At 39.3% G+C, this 12,039-nt stretch overlaps 3 long non-coding RNA genes across 4 annotated transcripts; 1 reads left to right on the top strand and 2 right to left on the bottom strand.

Annotated features, from left to right (window-relative positions):
- Positions 1 to 1,818: 1,818 nt before the first annotated feature.
- Positions 1,819 to 10,836, bottom strand: LOC133737786 (uncharacterized). Of its 2 annotated transcripts, XR_009859887.1 has the most exons (5): positions 10,763 to 10,836; positions 3,518 to 3,584; positions 2,840 to 2,877; positions 2,480 to 2,511; positions 1,819 to 2,082 (listed from the first exon to the last, which is right to left on the bottom strand). It is a non-coding gene; the product is annotated as an uncharacterized LOC133737786 (long non-coding RNA). The 2 variants fall into 2 exon arrangements; XR_009859886.1 differs by lacking the exon at positions 10,763 to 10,836 and having other exon boundaries at positions 3,518 to 3,812.
- LOC133727225 (uncharacterized) lies at positions 8,533 to 9,609 on the top strand. The gene is made up of 4 exons (XR_009855063.1): positions 8,533 to 8,840; positions 8,933 to 9,003; positions 9,199 to 9,266; positions 9,376 to 9,609. It is a non-coding gene; the product is annotated as an uncharacterized LOC133727225 (long non-coding RNA).
- A 672-nt stretch (positions 10,837 to 11,508) lies between the features above and the next one.
- LOC133713855 (uncharacterized) lies at positions 11,509 to 12,000 on the bottom strand. The gene is made up of 3 exons (XR_009848290.1): positions 11,889 to 12,000; positions 11,744 to 11,783; positions 11,509 to 11,632 (listed from the first exon to the last, which is right to left on the bottom strand). It is a non-coding gene; the product is annotated as an uncharacterized LOC133713855 (long non-coding RNA).
- Positions 12,001 to 12,039: the final 39 nt, after the last annotated feature.

Genomic DNA, 12,039 nt, shown 5'->3' with positions numbered 1-12,039 from the left:
TAGCATGAGCCCTTAATGCACTCTCAGTTTGTGACATTAGGTGCTTAGTTTCTTCAGCTTGTCGGGAAAGATGCTGGTTTATTTCGCGTATGATCTGGTCAGTTTTTGCGTTTTCCCTTTCAAGATCAGCAGCCATCTTCTTGCGATGATTTTCAATATTTTGCAGGATGATCGCGCATGCGACCTCGGCGGTCGCTCCCTCTGGAATAGGCTTCTCAACGAAAGCCTCTCTTTCTTCACTCTCCACTGTATTGGAGACAGTGGCAGTGACAGGCTCATTGGCCTGATTAGTAGTGACAGTTTGACCCTCAGCAGCGGTCGGGTGATTCTCTCCCTGTTCAGTTGACATATCGGAGGATTGGGAATGAAGAGAGAATCTTTGAGTCACTTGTTCTTCAGAAAGACCACGACAATCCGCGCGAGGATGCGGTTTGTAACTGGAGGTCTTATGTTTTGAGCAGTTAGCGTAGCCCTTTTGGTAAGGGTTTTCGCTTGACTTCCCAATGGCTAACGTTCACGAAGAGACACTTAGTTGGTCCCACCGGGTGTGCCAAAATGTTTGGCGCAAAAACCAGTTGGCTTGCAAACTGTCTCTTTTGAGCGTGTGCGCAGGTGTGCCAGCACCGTGGGGTGCAGTCGTCGGGGTAGTCCCTTGACCTGACTTCTTCTTCAAGCGTTTGTGGACGAGGAGAGCACCAACCTCGCCACAAGGTTCTTCTCTAGCCTTCCGGGAAAGGACTTTCTGCCTTACGGATAAGGACTTTGGGTGTGATCTCTTCGCGTCACCGAATCGATACTTAGTATTGCAGACTAAGCAGAGCAATCACTGGGAAGTTTGGAGAAAGCACGGGTTGCGCTAAAGCGTGACTTTAGCTTCGCTGGGTTGCGATGGCATTACCCTTGCTTCGCTGGTAGTAACGATGGCAGTTGCGCTCGCAGTCGGCTCCTGGGGAGACTAGGACTGGAAGTACGGTCGCCGGGTTGATCTGGTGATGCTGACAGTCGGCTCTTGGAAAGACTAGGACTGGCGTGCTGTCACCGGGTTTCAACAAGGTTGAAGGTTTGCTCCGGGGAGGCTTTGTAATCGTTGTGATTGATTGATTTGAGAGAGGTATTTTTATTCGTCCTTGAAACCTGGTATATATACCTAGGGTTTCGACTGTTCCTTGTCATAGAAGGGATCTTGATTGAAGTTTCCTATTCAAACCCCGCTACCCGATTCCAATAAGGCTTTGTTTTCCTCATGGATCACGGAATGGGTGAAGCTGTAACCCAAACCCGAGTAGGCTTATTTTTGGGCCGCAGGTATCGGCCCGCTGTGCTAAATCCACTAAAGGATCTTGCCAAAATTACTTTTGGGCTCAAACAACTCTGAAGCTACATTAAGACATAAATCAAATTCAAGTATCTGGGGAAATAATTGCAGGAACTAAATAGATATGACAGAGACATGAACGAAAACTGAAGGATAGGAAAATATTTGTGAATAGAAGGAAAGCAGTACATATACATACAGACACAAATACTGACATGCGATGCAATTTTCTAAATTACAAATGATAGTATGTGCTTTTGGTTGTATGCAATACATAATGCATATGCAGATCAAATGTTTCATAGACATTACCAAGGAAATGAAAACAAATAGACATTACCAAGGAACTCAGTGACAGAAGGCAATGGCAACCAAACACAGAAAGATTATAGTAAAAAGCAGAGAAAGTGCTTTTGGATTCATATGATCAATAGAGCAACCCTGATATGGTAATCACTAATCATATATCAGTTTCAGACAGCAAACAAAAATGAATAGGGGGAATTACTTGCATAAATACCTGAAGCGCTGGTTGAGTTATTATAGGGCTTTTCCTCTTCTATGATTGGACTAATTTTGCCGAGAGCAAATGAATCTGAATCCCATTCCCATTCCAAAACTCAATCTCTAAACTCCAACAGTCTCCTTCTCCTTCACTTATCTTCTTTTCCCTTCTCTTTCAGTCACTGCTTACCACAATAGACCTGGTCCTCAGTGCTTTTAGCAACCCAAGAATTTCAGCTCACCGAAAAGTTAATTGTAAATGCCTGCACCAAAAAAGCCAATAATATTTAACAACATTTAAAAAGCATAAACTCGCAAGCTCAAATATATGCTCTTCTAATCTACAGTCATGCAAAAATGATCCTAATTAGGTTTACATTCATTGGAACAAGATAAATTAATATTTCAGAAAAAGGTATTGATATTAATGTCTTTAGTAGACATCTTATTGAGCACAATCCATTAACAAAGTGATTACTGGACAGAATTTTCCAGAATGATCAAATGGTCTGGTGCTAAATGAGCTGAAGATACAATAATAATATAAACAATAAATGACTCATTTTCTAAACAAATTGATCAAATTAAGTGGATCCAAATGATATCCTAATTTTAACAATGATATTGCATAAACAGGGTTATAAAGTTTCAACATCTGACCTGAAATGACAGTATACTGATCAGCAAGCTTCCTGCACCAAAAGTGAGTGGAATTAAAGAGAAGGTTTGAAAAGGAGAAAAAATAGAGGCCTATCGGAGTTACACACAGCGTAACATACAATCAGCTTTACTAATCAAACCTTAGCCTAATCTAATCCAAATAAGTATGAGTAAGTTAAATACTACATGTATAACTGGTATGGGCAAGTTAAATACTACATGTATAACTGGTATGGGCAAGTTAAAGTTACTGATACAGTGATACATATAACTGGTCCAGGACATACTACTTATTTGTATGCCTCAGAACCAAATAAACAAGAACAATTGATTAGATTCTATGGAGATTGTCAAATTTACCTTTAAAAGGATTTCTCTTCCATTACGTATTGATGCACCTGAACGTGTATCCAAAAGCATATTTTAGTAGCAATAGTAGGAAGAAACACAAAATATTTTTCATATCAATTGCCCCAATATCGGTGCATGACTTATCAATTCAACATGTGTTTCACTGCTATCATTGGTACAGTTCAAACTGGGATATATGGAACATAACAGCTCCTGACATCTCTAGTTTTCTTATATGGACTGGATATTGACTCTCATTTCTTAAGTCTTAACATGGATAGAAATACTTTTACTTAACTTATTACGCATCAACTTTTGCCTAATTGTGCCCACCAATAGTTCTTGTGTCCTGTGGGTCAGGAAAGCATGTAATTCTATGGCTAGGAGAAGAACAATCTATGCTCAGTATCTCTTTTTAATAGATTTTTTTTCCTCTTTTTCATCTAAAAAATGTTAATGACCTCTCTTAAGGCTTTGAAGATCATATTAACTACCAAAAGATCATATGTGCATTTCCAAAAATAAAGACAGAGGTCAGAGCAAGTTGCTCAGCCATAAACAGAAGGAAGCCCCGGCCCATAACCTAGATCTTTATATAGCAAACTTCATTGTGCTATCATATAGTGACCGAAGATTGGACAGAACAAGCAACCAACCTAGTTATTTAACAGAGTAAAAAGATATAACCTGACAGAAAACGACGTCTTGCTTCCATAAAAGATGGCACAATAAATCTTATGCCACATTCTCCTCCCTGGGAGCCAAAAAAAAAAAAAAAAAAAAATGGGAGGAACAAAATCAGTCAACAAAAAATGAAAATATGCTTAAAAACATTGCACACAACAGAAAAGTTAAGAAATTCATTGCTAACTCTCCCCAGTGATCTTTAGGCTGTCAAGCACTCAGTCCTGCATGGCTTGCAGAGACTATGAAGATCATGAAGCCCGGTCTCAAAATTACACCCGCAAACACCCAAAACAGATAAAACTAGGGCTGGCCCTGGTACGGTTACCGGGTTTTTGGGACTGAGCCGACTACCGACCAGAACATGTCGGTTTGCTCAAATGCAGTACCAATACCGTACCAAAAAAATTGGTACCGAAACTATCGGTTACCGACTTTCCCGGTCGGTATAAGTTCGGTTAAGGCCCAACCGAATTGGATGAATGGGCCTACTATTGATTGGTATTTTTTCAGCCCAATTATTCATTCTTAGCTGAATACTCAACTCTATCTGCAATTTTCTGAATAATACATCCTCATCAAGTCTATTCCATATGCAAACTGATTTCACAAAACATATGCAACTGATTTCTGAGTCTAAAACTACTTAAATATTACATAACTGCAAATAGGAACTAGAAATCTGAAATAAACAAAAATCTGCAGATGGTCTGATGATTCCAATCACTTAACAAAAAAACAGCAATATATCTTTGAACTCCAATCCCTTCGGACTGATGCTTGCACTTTGCACTTTGCAGCATCCAAATCTTCAAGCAGCAGTTGTTGTAGAAGAGTTCGCACCTCCCAAATTTAGGCTAGCAGTTTTTGCAAAGTAAACCACAAAAATAAAAATAGCCAAGTCAATAATGCGAAATCATAAGTTGATGAAAAATAAAAACATGCAAGTTAATGTTACTAGATTATAACCTTTTTGCAGTTCTTCTAGATCACTATACAAGGCAAGCTCATCCTTTGTTGGTTCTGAATAGAAATTAGGTTGCTCAGCCCTCAACCAATCACTAGTGCAGACTAGTGCCTCAACCATTTGAGGAGTTAGTGAACTCCTAAAGGGATCAACTACTCTTTTTCCCAAACTAAAAGCATTCTCACTTGCCACAGTAGAGCAAGGAATTGCAAAAATGTCTTGCGCAAGCTTGGAAAGAATAGGATATGCAGCTGCATTCACCCTCCACCATTGTGAAACATCAAAGCCCTTGATTAAAGGATTGACATATCTATCTGCGAGGTACTTGTCAACCTCGTTGGATATCATTTCATGTTCATTTTCAAGCCTTTCTTGCATGAGATCAGCAAGTATCTCAGCTTGTCCATCTTCTAAATCATCAAATTCAACCCCTTCCATTCCTGCAACACCATCTGATTGAACAGATTGGGATATACCTCCCTCACAGCCCTTATATTCATCATACATTCTCAACAGAATGTTCTTCAAGTCCCTAGTTATCATTTCAATCTTCGCAGGTCTAACTCCCACCCTTGCAAAAGCTTTTTTTTGATATTGAAGTTTCCAACGAGGGTCTAAGACATTTGCAATTACCATGATTGGATTCATGGTTTCAAAGTTGCCCCAATATTTATTGAATTTTACTTTCATTCCCACTGCCACCCTCTGCAGAACCAAATCAGAGTCATCTTTTGCCTTCTTATCAATCTCTGTTTGAAGGCCAATCATCTCACTGAACTGCAAGTTTGCAGTCACTGATTTCCAAGCACTCAATTTGAGTGTTGACTCGTAAAATTTTTTAAGAAAATGCACAAATGCTTTAGCATTTCTCCAATCTTCCTCTACAGGAGGGCCAACCCTCTTCCTACCTTTACTATCTTTCTCCTCAAAATAATGCCTAAACTGCTGATCTTCATCACCCATCCTATCAAACACTTTCTCATATTTTAATGCTGCCTCAAGCATTAAATAAGTGCTGTTCCACCTAGTAATCACATCTAGGGGAACGTTAGCATTCTTATTCAAGTGCTCAAGGACAGAAAACTCCCTAAACTTGTCTAGTCGACTTGAACTTGACCTAATAAACTTGACACAATGCCAAATTGCATCAATTCCATTCTCTAATTCTTTGATTCCATCCTTGACAATCAAATTTATGATGTGACATGCACATCGCAGGTGCAAAAAGTCCCCATCAAAGCTCAAAGTGTTCATGTTTCGGAGCCTTTTTTTCATGTATACAACTGCTAGGTCATTTGCACTAGCATTGTCCACTGTGATAGTGAACACCCTATTGATATCCCATTCCCTCAAACACTGCTCCAGAATCCTCCCTATATCTTCCCCTTTGTGACTGGTAATTGAACAAAAGTTAATAATTCTTTTGTGCAACTTCCAATCACTGTCCAAGAAATGGGCAGTGACCACCATGTAGTTAATGTTTTGAATTGATGTCCAAGTGTCAGTGGTTACACTAACTCTTTTTGCATGGTGTGCAAAGATCGACATCATCTTGGTCTTTTCAGATTTGTACAATTCCCACACTCCCTTGGCCACTAACTTCCTACTTGGTTGAATCCATTGTGGCTGAGCTTCTTCCATAAATTCCTTAAACCCTAAACCCTCTACATGCCTAAAGGAAAGTTCATCCCTTATGATCATTTTGTACAACTTCTGATCTATCCTACCCTGATTGAATCTGTGATATTGTGGAGCCCCAGTTATATTATCCCTAGATAAGATAGTCTGCCCTTTTTCGATTGGTTTCTCAAAAAGAGGATTAACCTTGCAGTTTCTAGCATGGGACCAGCAAGAACTGGTTCCATTTTTGGAACTAGATGCAGGAACTATTGCCTTACAATAGTTGCATTGGGCATTATCTGGGTCAGCCTTGCCATCAGGGAGCAAAGGCCTACTGAAACAATCCCAGACTTGACTCTTTTTCCTACCCTTTGTGGTCTTTTCTTGTGTTTTCCTTTTCCCCAGCCCCGTAGTGTCTTCCACTGAGGTAGGATCTAAATTTGGTGTAGTATTTGGGGTTGGAACAGGAACTGAGTCTGGGGTACAGTTTTCTAATACTGGTATAGGGTTTAGGTTAGTATTTGGGGAAACCATTGTTGGTTGAGCACTTTCACTAACCATGTTGGATGTTATGGACGGGGATGAACAACAACGACTTCCTGACCTACTTGTAGAAGCCATGGTCTACAACGAAAAAATAAAGTTTTAGTTTTCATATGTTTTATGTAAGAGATGCATTTGCAATCATGTAATGCTGCCTCATGTAATGTTTTGTTTATCAATAATCAATTACAATCAAGCTACACATTGCAACCAACCAATCAATCAATCAAAAATGCAAAACAGTTCAAAGAATCAATCAATCAATCAAACGACCAAAACCTAACAGATCTGGAGCAGATAGTGCATGCATGAAAGAATCAAAAGTTCAAAACCCATCGAAGCACACACAAGTTTAGACGTTTAGTTACCTAATCAAATACCTTGATCACTCTCTGTCAATAACTCAATATGTTGAAGCTTCGGACTTTCCTACCAAAACACATATTAACATATATATTAGATAACCACGATCAATTCATCAATTGCAAACAATCAATTAAAAATAACAACAACAGACTACAATTTTTTTTCATAGAAATTAGACTAAAATGAGTAACAACAGTTCAAGACTAAAAGGATATAGATTTTACCTAATTTGTTGTGCTCTGAACCACCACTTCAACACCGTATACCACCACTTCAACACCGTATACGCCTAGGGTTGGGTCGAAGGATTTGGGGATTTCGAAAATCAAATGACATTGGGGTTAGATCGTGGTGAGGTTTGCATCTTGCGTCGAGGGAGGGTTCTGAGAGGAAGAGAGAGGAACAGAGGGTTCTGACTTCTGAGAGGAAGAGAGAGGAACAGATCGAGGGTTTTGAGAGGAAGAGAGAGGAACAGTCGAGGGAGAGAGGAACAGAGGGTTCTGAGAGGAAGAGAGAGGAAGGTTCTGAGAGGAAGAGAGAGGAACAGTCGAGGGAGAGAGGAACAGAGGGTTCTGACTTCTGAGAGGAAGAGAGAGGAACAGACGAGGGAGAGAGGAAGAGGGAGAGAGGCTGCGGGCACAAATGACTGAAATGAGTCTACCCTAACTGACCCCCTAGGGTTATCTCAATCGAAACTAACATCCAACGGCTCTTATTTACAGATGCTATAAATCAACGGCTCAAAACATACCTTGTATTAAAAATAAATAAAAAGTAATAAAATTATATATATACGGCTGGTTCGGTAATACCGTATATATACATTTAGGCATACCGTTACCGAGCCGAGTAGGTTTATACGGTTCGGCAGAACCGAACCGGTCATTCGGCTACCAGTTTTGTCGGCGCCGACGGCGGCGGTTCGGCCGGTTTCCGGCTGGTTTCGGTAAGTTCGGCATTTTCAGCCAGCCCTAGATAAAACCCAATAAATTAATGTTGGAAATATTTAACATATCCTAACCCTCTCCATATGTAAGACACGTCATAAACCCAGTAATTATTGAATTAAATGCAAGAGTTTCTAGTGGTACTAAACAAAAGACTTGATGGGCAGCCTAGCTCTGATAATCTAATCCAAATTATTAAACTAAAATAAAATCATCACGCTGTATACAACACACACTAAGCCATCCTTAAAATTCTATAGAAAAGGACAAAAGAATATCTTGGTTCAGGGGTGGGTTCGCGAAACCGAAAACCGAAAAAAACCGAGCCGAAAGCCGAACCGAAGCCGAAAATAGCCGAACCGAAAAAAACCGCACCGAAATGAAAAAAACCGAACCGAACCGAACCGGTTCGGTTCGGTTTTCGGTTTTAGGGTGTTAAAAACCGAAATGAACCGAACCGAACCGAAGTTACCAAAACGACGTCGTTTTGGTGTTAAGTCAGAAACCCTAGAGGCCCGCTGTGATATAAATACTCTCTCACTTCACAGCCTCACGCCTTTGCTTCTTTAGTTTCTTCTTTCAGTCTTTCATTCCTCTCCTCGGCGCCTCCCTTCCTTAATCAAACTTCAGTTCCTCCCTTCCTTAATCCTCCATCAGCTTTTGACTTCGATCGGATTCTTCTGAGGCGAAGCGGTTACAACCAAGGCTTTTCTGGGTTTGAATCTTCCTCTCTTCGTGTCATTTAATACTACTGCTACTCTCACTCCTTCATCACGTAGATCTGATAACCAGCCCCAGACAACAAATCATGATGAAGTTATTGGCTGACAGTTTGGATATCTTGTATCACATGTCTTCGTCCTTTCCGAGCTTTGTTGCCAAGGTAGGTTCCTTGTACCGAATTTCAGTTAAAGATTGTTCAATCATTCTGATATTGTGGATGGTAATCCTGGATTTGTTTTGATTTGGGCAAAGGTGGTAACTTGGTATCTACTAGAGGTGTTAATGGTGGAAAAGAAGCCTCAGGTTCCTGCTCCTGTAGCAAAGTAAGTTGCTTTCTTTCTAGTTCAATTTCTTTCTGTAGATCGGTGGTTGCTGAAAATTGTCGTGTTGCTTCTCTTTCTTGATGGGTTCTTAATTTTGTTCTGCAATCTCAGAGTAGTTTATCTTATTGTTAGCCTTCAATCTAAATGGGTTATTGGATGACAAAAGTCTTTGTATTGTTTTGTTTGGTTTATCAGATCCAGTAGCCACTAGCCAAGGTAATAGAATAGATCTGAGTTTAAAAGATCCGAGCTTTGTTGCCAAGGTATGTTTAAAAACGAAGGAATAGAAAAGATCTGTTTTTAAAAGATCAGAACTTTGTACTGGCCCTTCATATTCTTGATCTAAACATTGTTCTTGTGTACGTTGTATAGGACAACGAGTTGGTCCGGTCGAATTGTGAAGCAAGGCTAAAAGGAGGATGTTTAGCTTTATCAGTGGGTATGTCTATCAGTAAACTTTTGATGTTTAGCTTGACTATTGGCTTGTTCTTTTTGTCTGTCTAATTGATGGTCATCTGCTATCTACTTCTAGATTTGGTCTATTGTGTTAGAATTCTTCTGTTTTACACTTACACTTTGTATCTTGATCTGAAGTATGAGTATTGTTTCGATAGGCTCTTTCTCTCGACCTCTCTGTGTTGTAGTTTGACTCTGTGATTCTAATATTCTTATCATGAACATATGACCAGTACAAAAATTCATTGAGGTTTGATGATGTAGATTTGGACTATCCTAATATTCTTTTCATTTGAATCCTATTTATATATTGAATGTGCAGAAGTGGAGTGCTATTGCAGGAGAAGGACTATCCTGCTCTGATGATGTAGATTTGGACCATCCTAATCATAAAGTTTCTGAGGTAATGTTTCCCTCTAAATATTTGTGTTCTGGGACATCAACTTCTTTTTTGTCTAATGTATTTGGGCTGAAGGATTTTTGTCTCACTTTGCAGGCAACAAGAGCAATTATCAAAACTTTCCAGCTGTTTAGAGGATATATTTCTAGATAATGTTTTTAGCTTTTTCTCTTTTTTCTTTCCACATGGAAATGGCTCCAATGGCCTTCATTTTTTCCATATTGAAAAGGCTCCAATGGCCATATTGAGAAGGCTCCAATGGCCTTGATTTATAATTTCTTAGTTTCTAGTGTAATTTTTGTAAGTATATTGGTGAGCAAGGAGCCTAAGAAGCTAGTTAAAATAGAAAAAAAACTATCAAACAGGCTTTCAAAAAAAAAAAAAATTGTATTGAATAATTTTTTATTCAAAAAAAAAAAACCGAACTGGACCGAAATAAACCGAACCGAACGGTTCGGTTCGGTTTTCGGTGTTTAAGTTCGAAAAATGTAAAACCGAACCGAACCGAACCGAAGTCTAGTTCGGTTCGGTTCTCGGTTTTGGCCTAAAACCGAACCGAATCAAACCGAACCCACCCCTACTTGGTTGTTAAGACACATGGATGTTTTTCACCCTGGAAAGCTCCTATGCTGATCGCATGCAACATGCGTTGAATAACTTGGTGCTATATTTCACTTTGCATTAACCGTACTATGTTCCAGTAACTTTACGGATTTCTGCACTCAAAGCTCTCATGATTCAATATAAGAGGGACTTCATATTCCACCCTATTTATCTTCAGAAAGCAACTCGAAAGATCAGACCATAGACGGAATGGCAGACAGATTTGTTTATTTTTCTTTAGCTGATTCGAGAAATTGTAACGCAACACAAAGTACAATTTCAAGGTTCTATTTAAAAGACCTGCAAGTCGACTCATATGTGTTGCCGATGCACCCAAGTCCACCTGAAAAAGTAATAACCAGTCTGACTTACTGCAATACAGAATGGTACTCATAGATGCAATTTAAGGAGCAGCAAAATTGTGGGAGAGAAGGCTTTTGGAGAAAGGGTGTAGCAGTGAAACCTAAACTCCTGTTAGTGGTTTAATGTATTAGAAATAGAGGTTGAGTAATATATATAGACTCTCCGCAGTTGAGTAAGTTTAATTAATAAGACACTGAAGAACGCAAAATAATTTCAAGGTTTTTGAAACTAGCTTCGATTAGTCTTCCTGATCAAAAACTCCCAAGCACTCCAACCTAAACTTTAGCAGGCCAGCCTTCAAATTCCTATCCCTTTCCCAAGAAGGAATCGCGCCTCACGAGTTTCTGGAAGAAAAAGAATCCATAGAGCAAACCAATGAAAAGGATGATGAGACAAGCAATGGGGACGTATGTTCTTCCTCTTCCGTACTCGAGATACTTGACGTTTGACAAGAGAGACAATGTAGGAGTCTCTTTTAGTTCTCTGTGAAACCATTCTTATCATCAGAAACTATACCTCAAAAACAAACAGATTCTACTGATTCCAGGAAACAAATAAATCAAACACATGTGCGATTCACCTTTTTCTCTGACAGTTTAACCTTCCTCTTAAGGCTTCTCGCCTTTTTCATGTTAATCACACTCTCTTTGGGTTCAAAATCCTTGAAAACATACAATCAGAAATCACTTAAACCAGCCTACAGAACACAGAAAATCCCAACATGTAGAAATTGAAACTATAGAGAACAACTAACCGTGAGTTTGAGTCAACCTTGCCGGGGCTGTTTATTATCCCATTTGTCTTCCCCTGAAAACCCAAATTCAGTCATTAGAAAATACTGACAAAGCCAATCGATTCTTTGGATTGAAAAGCACTATATATGAACAAAAAAACTTCTTAAAGGCACAAGTATTGAACCTTTATCTTAGTCGCACTCTCTCCTCCGAGTTCAAAATCTCTGAGACAACAATCAATCAGAAATCATATTACGCTGTGTAAAAGACTTAGATTAATCCCAGCACGTAAAAAGTGAGATTATAGGGAAGCACAAGAAACAACTTACAGCTTCAAGCACTCGACCTTGCAAGGGCTGCATTTTTTGGATGTCAACCTGTGAAACCTCAGACTACGAAACAAAAACAGCCACAGGCAACTGATTTTTTGATAAAAAGGCACCACAGAAATAGAAAGATGTCATTGATACGCATGTACGT

The sequence above is a fragment of the Rosa rugosa genome, chromosome 1 (genome assembly GCF_958449725.1).
Source record: "Rosa rugosa chromosome 1, drRosRugo1.1, whole genome shotgun sequence".
Taxonomy (NCBI): Eukaryota; Viridiplantae; Streptophyta; class Magnoliopsida; order Rosales; family Rosaceae; genus Rosa; species Rosa rugosa.
The sequence above is the reverse complement of the archived record's forward strand: the minus strand, read 5'-3'. Positions and strand labels throughout refer to the sequence as shown.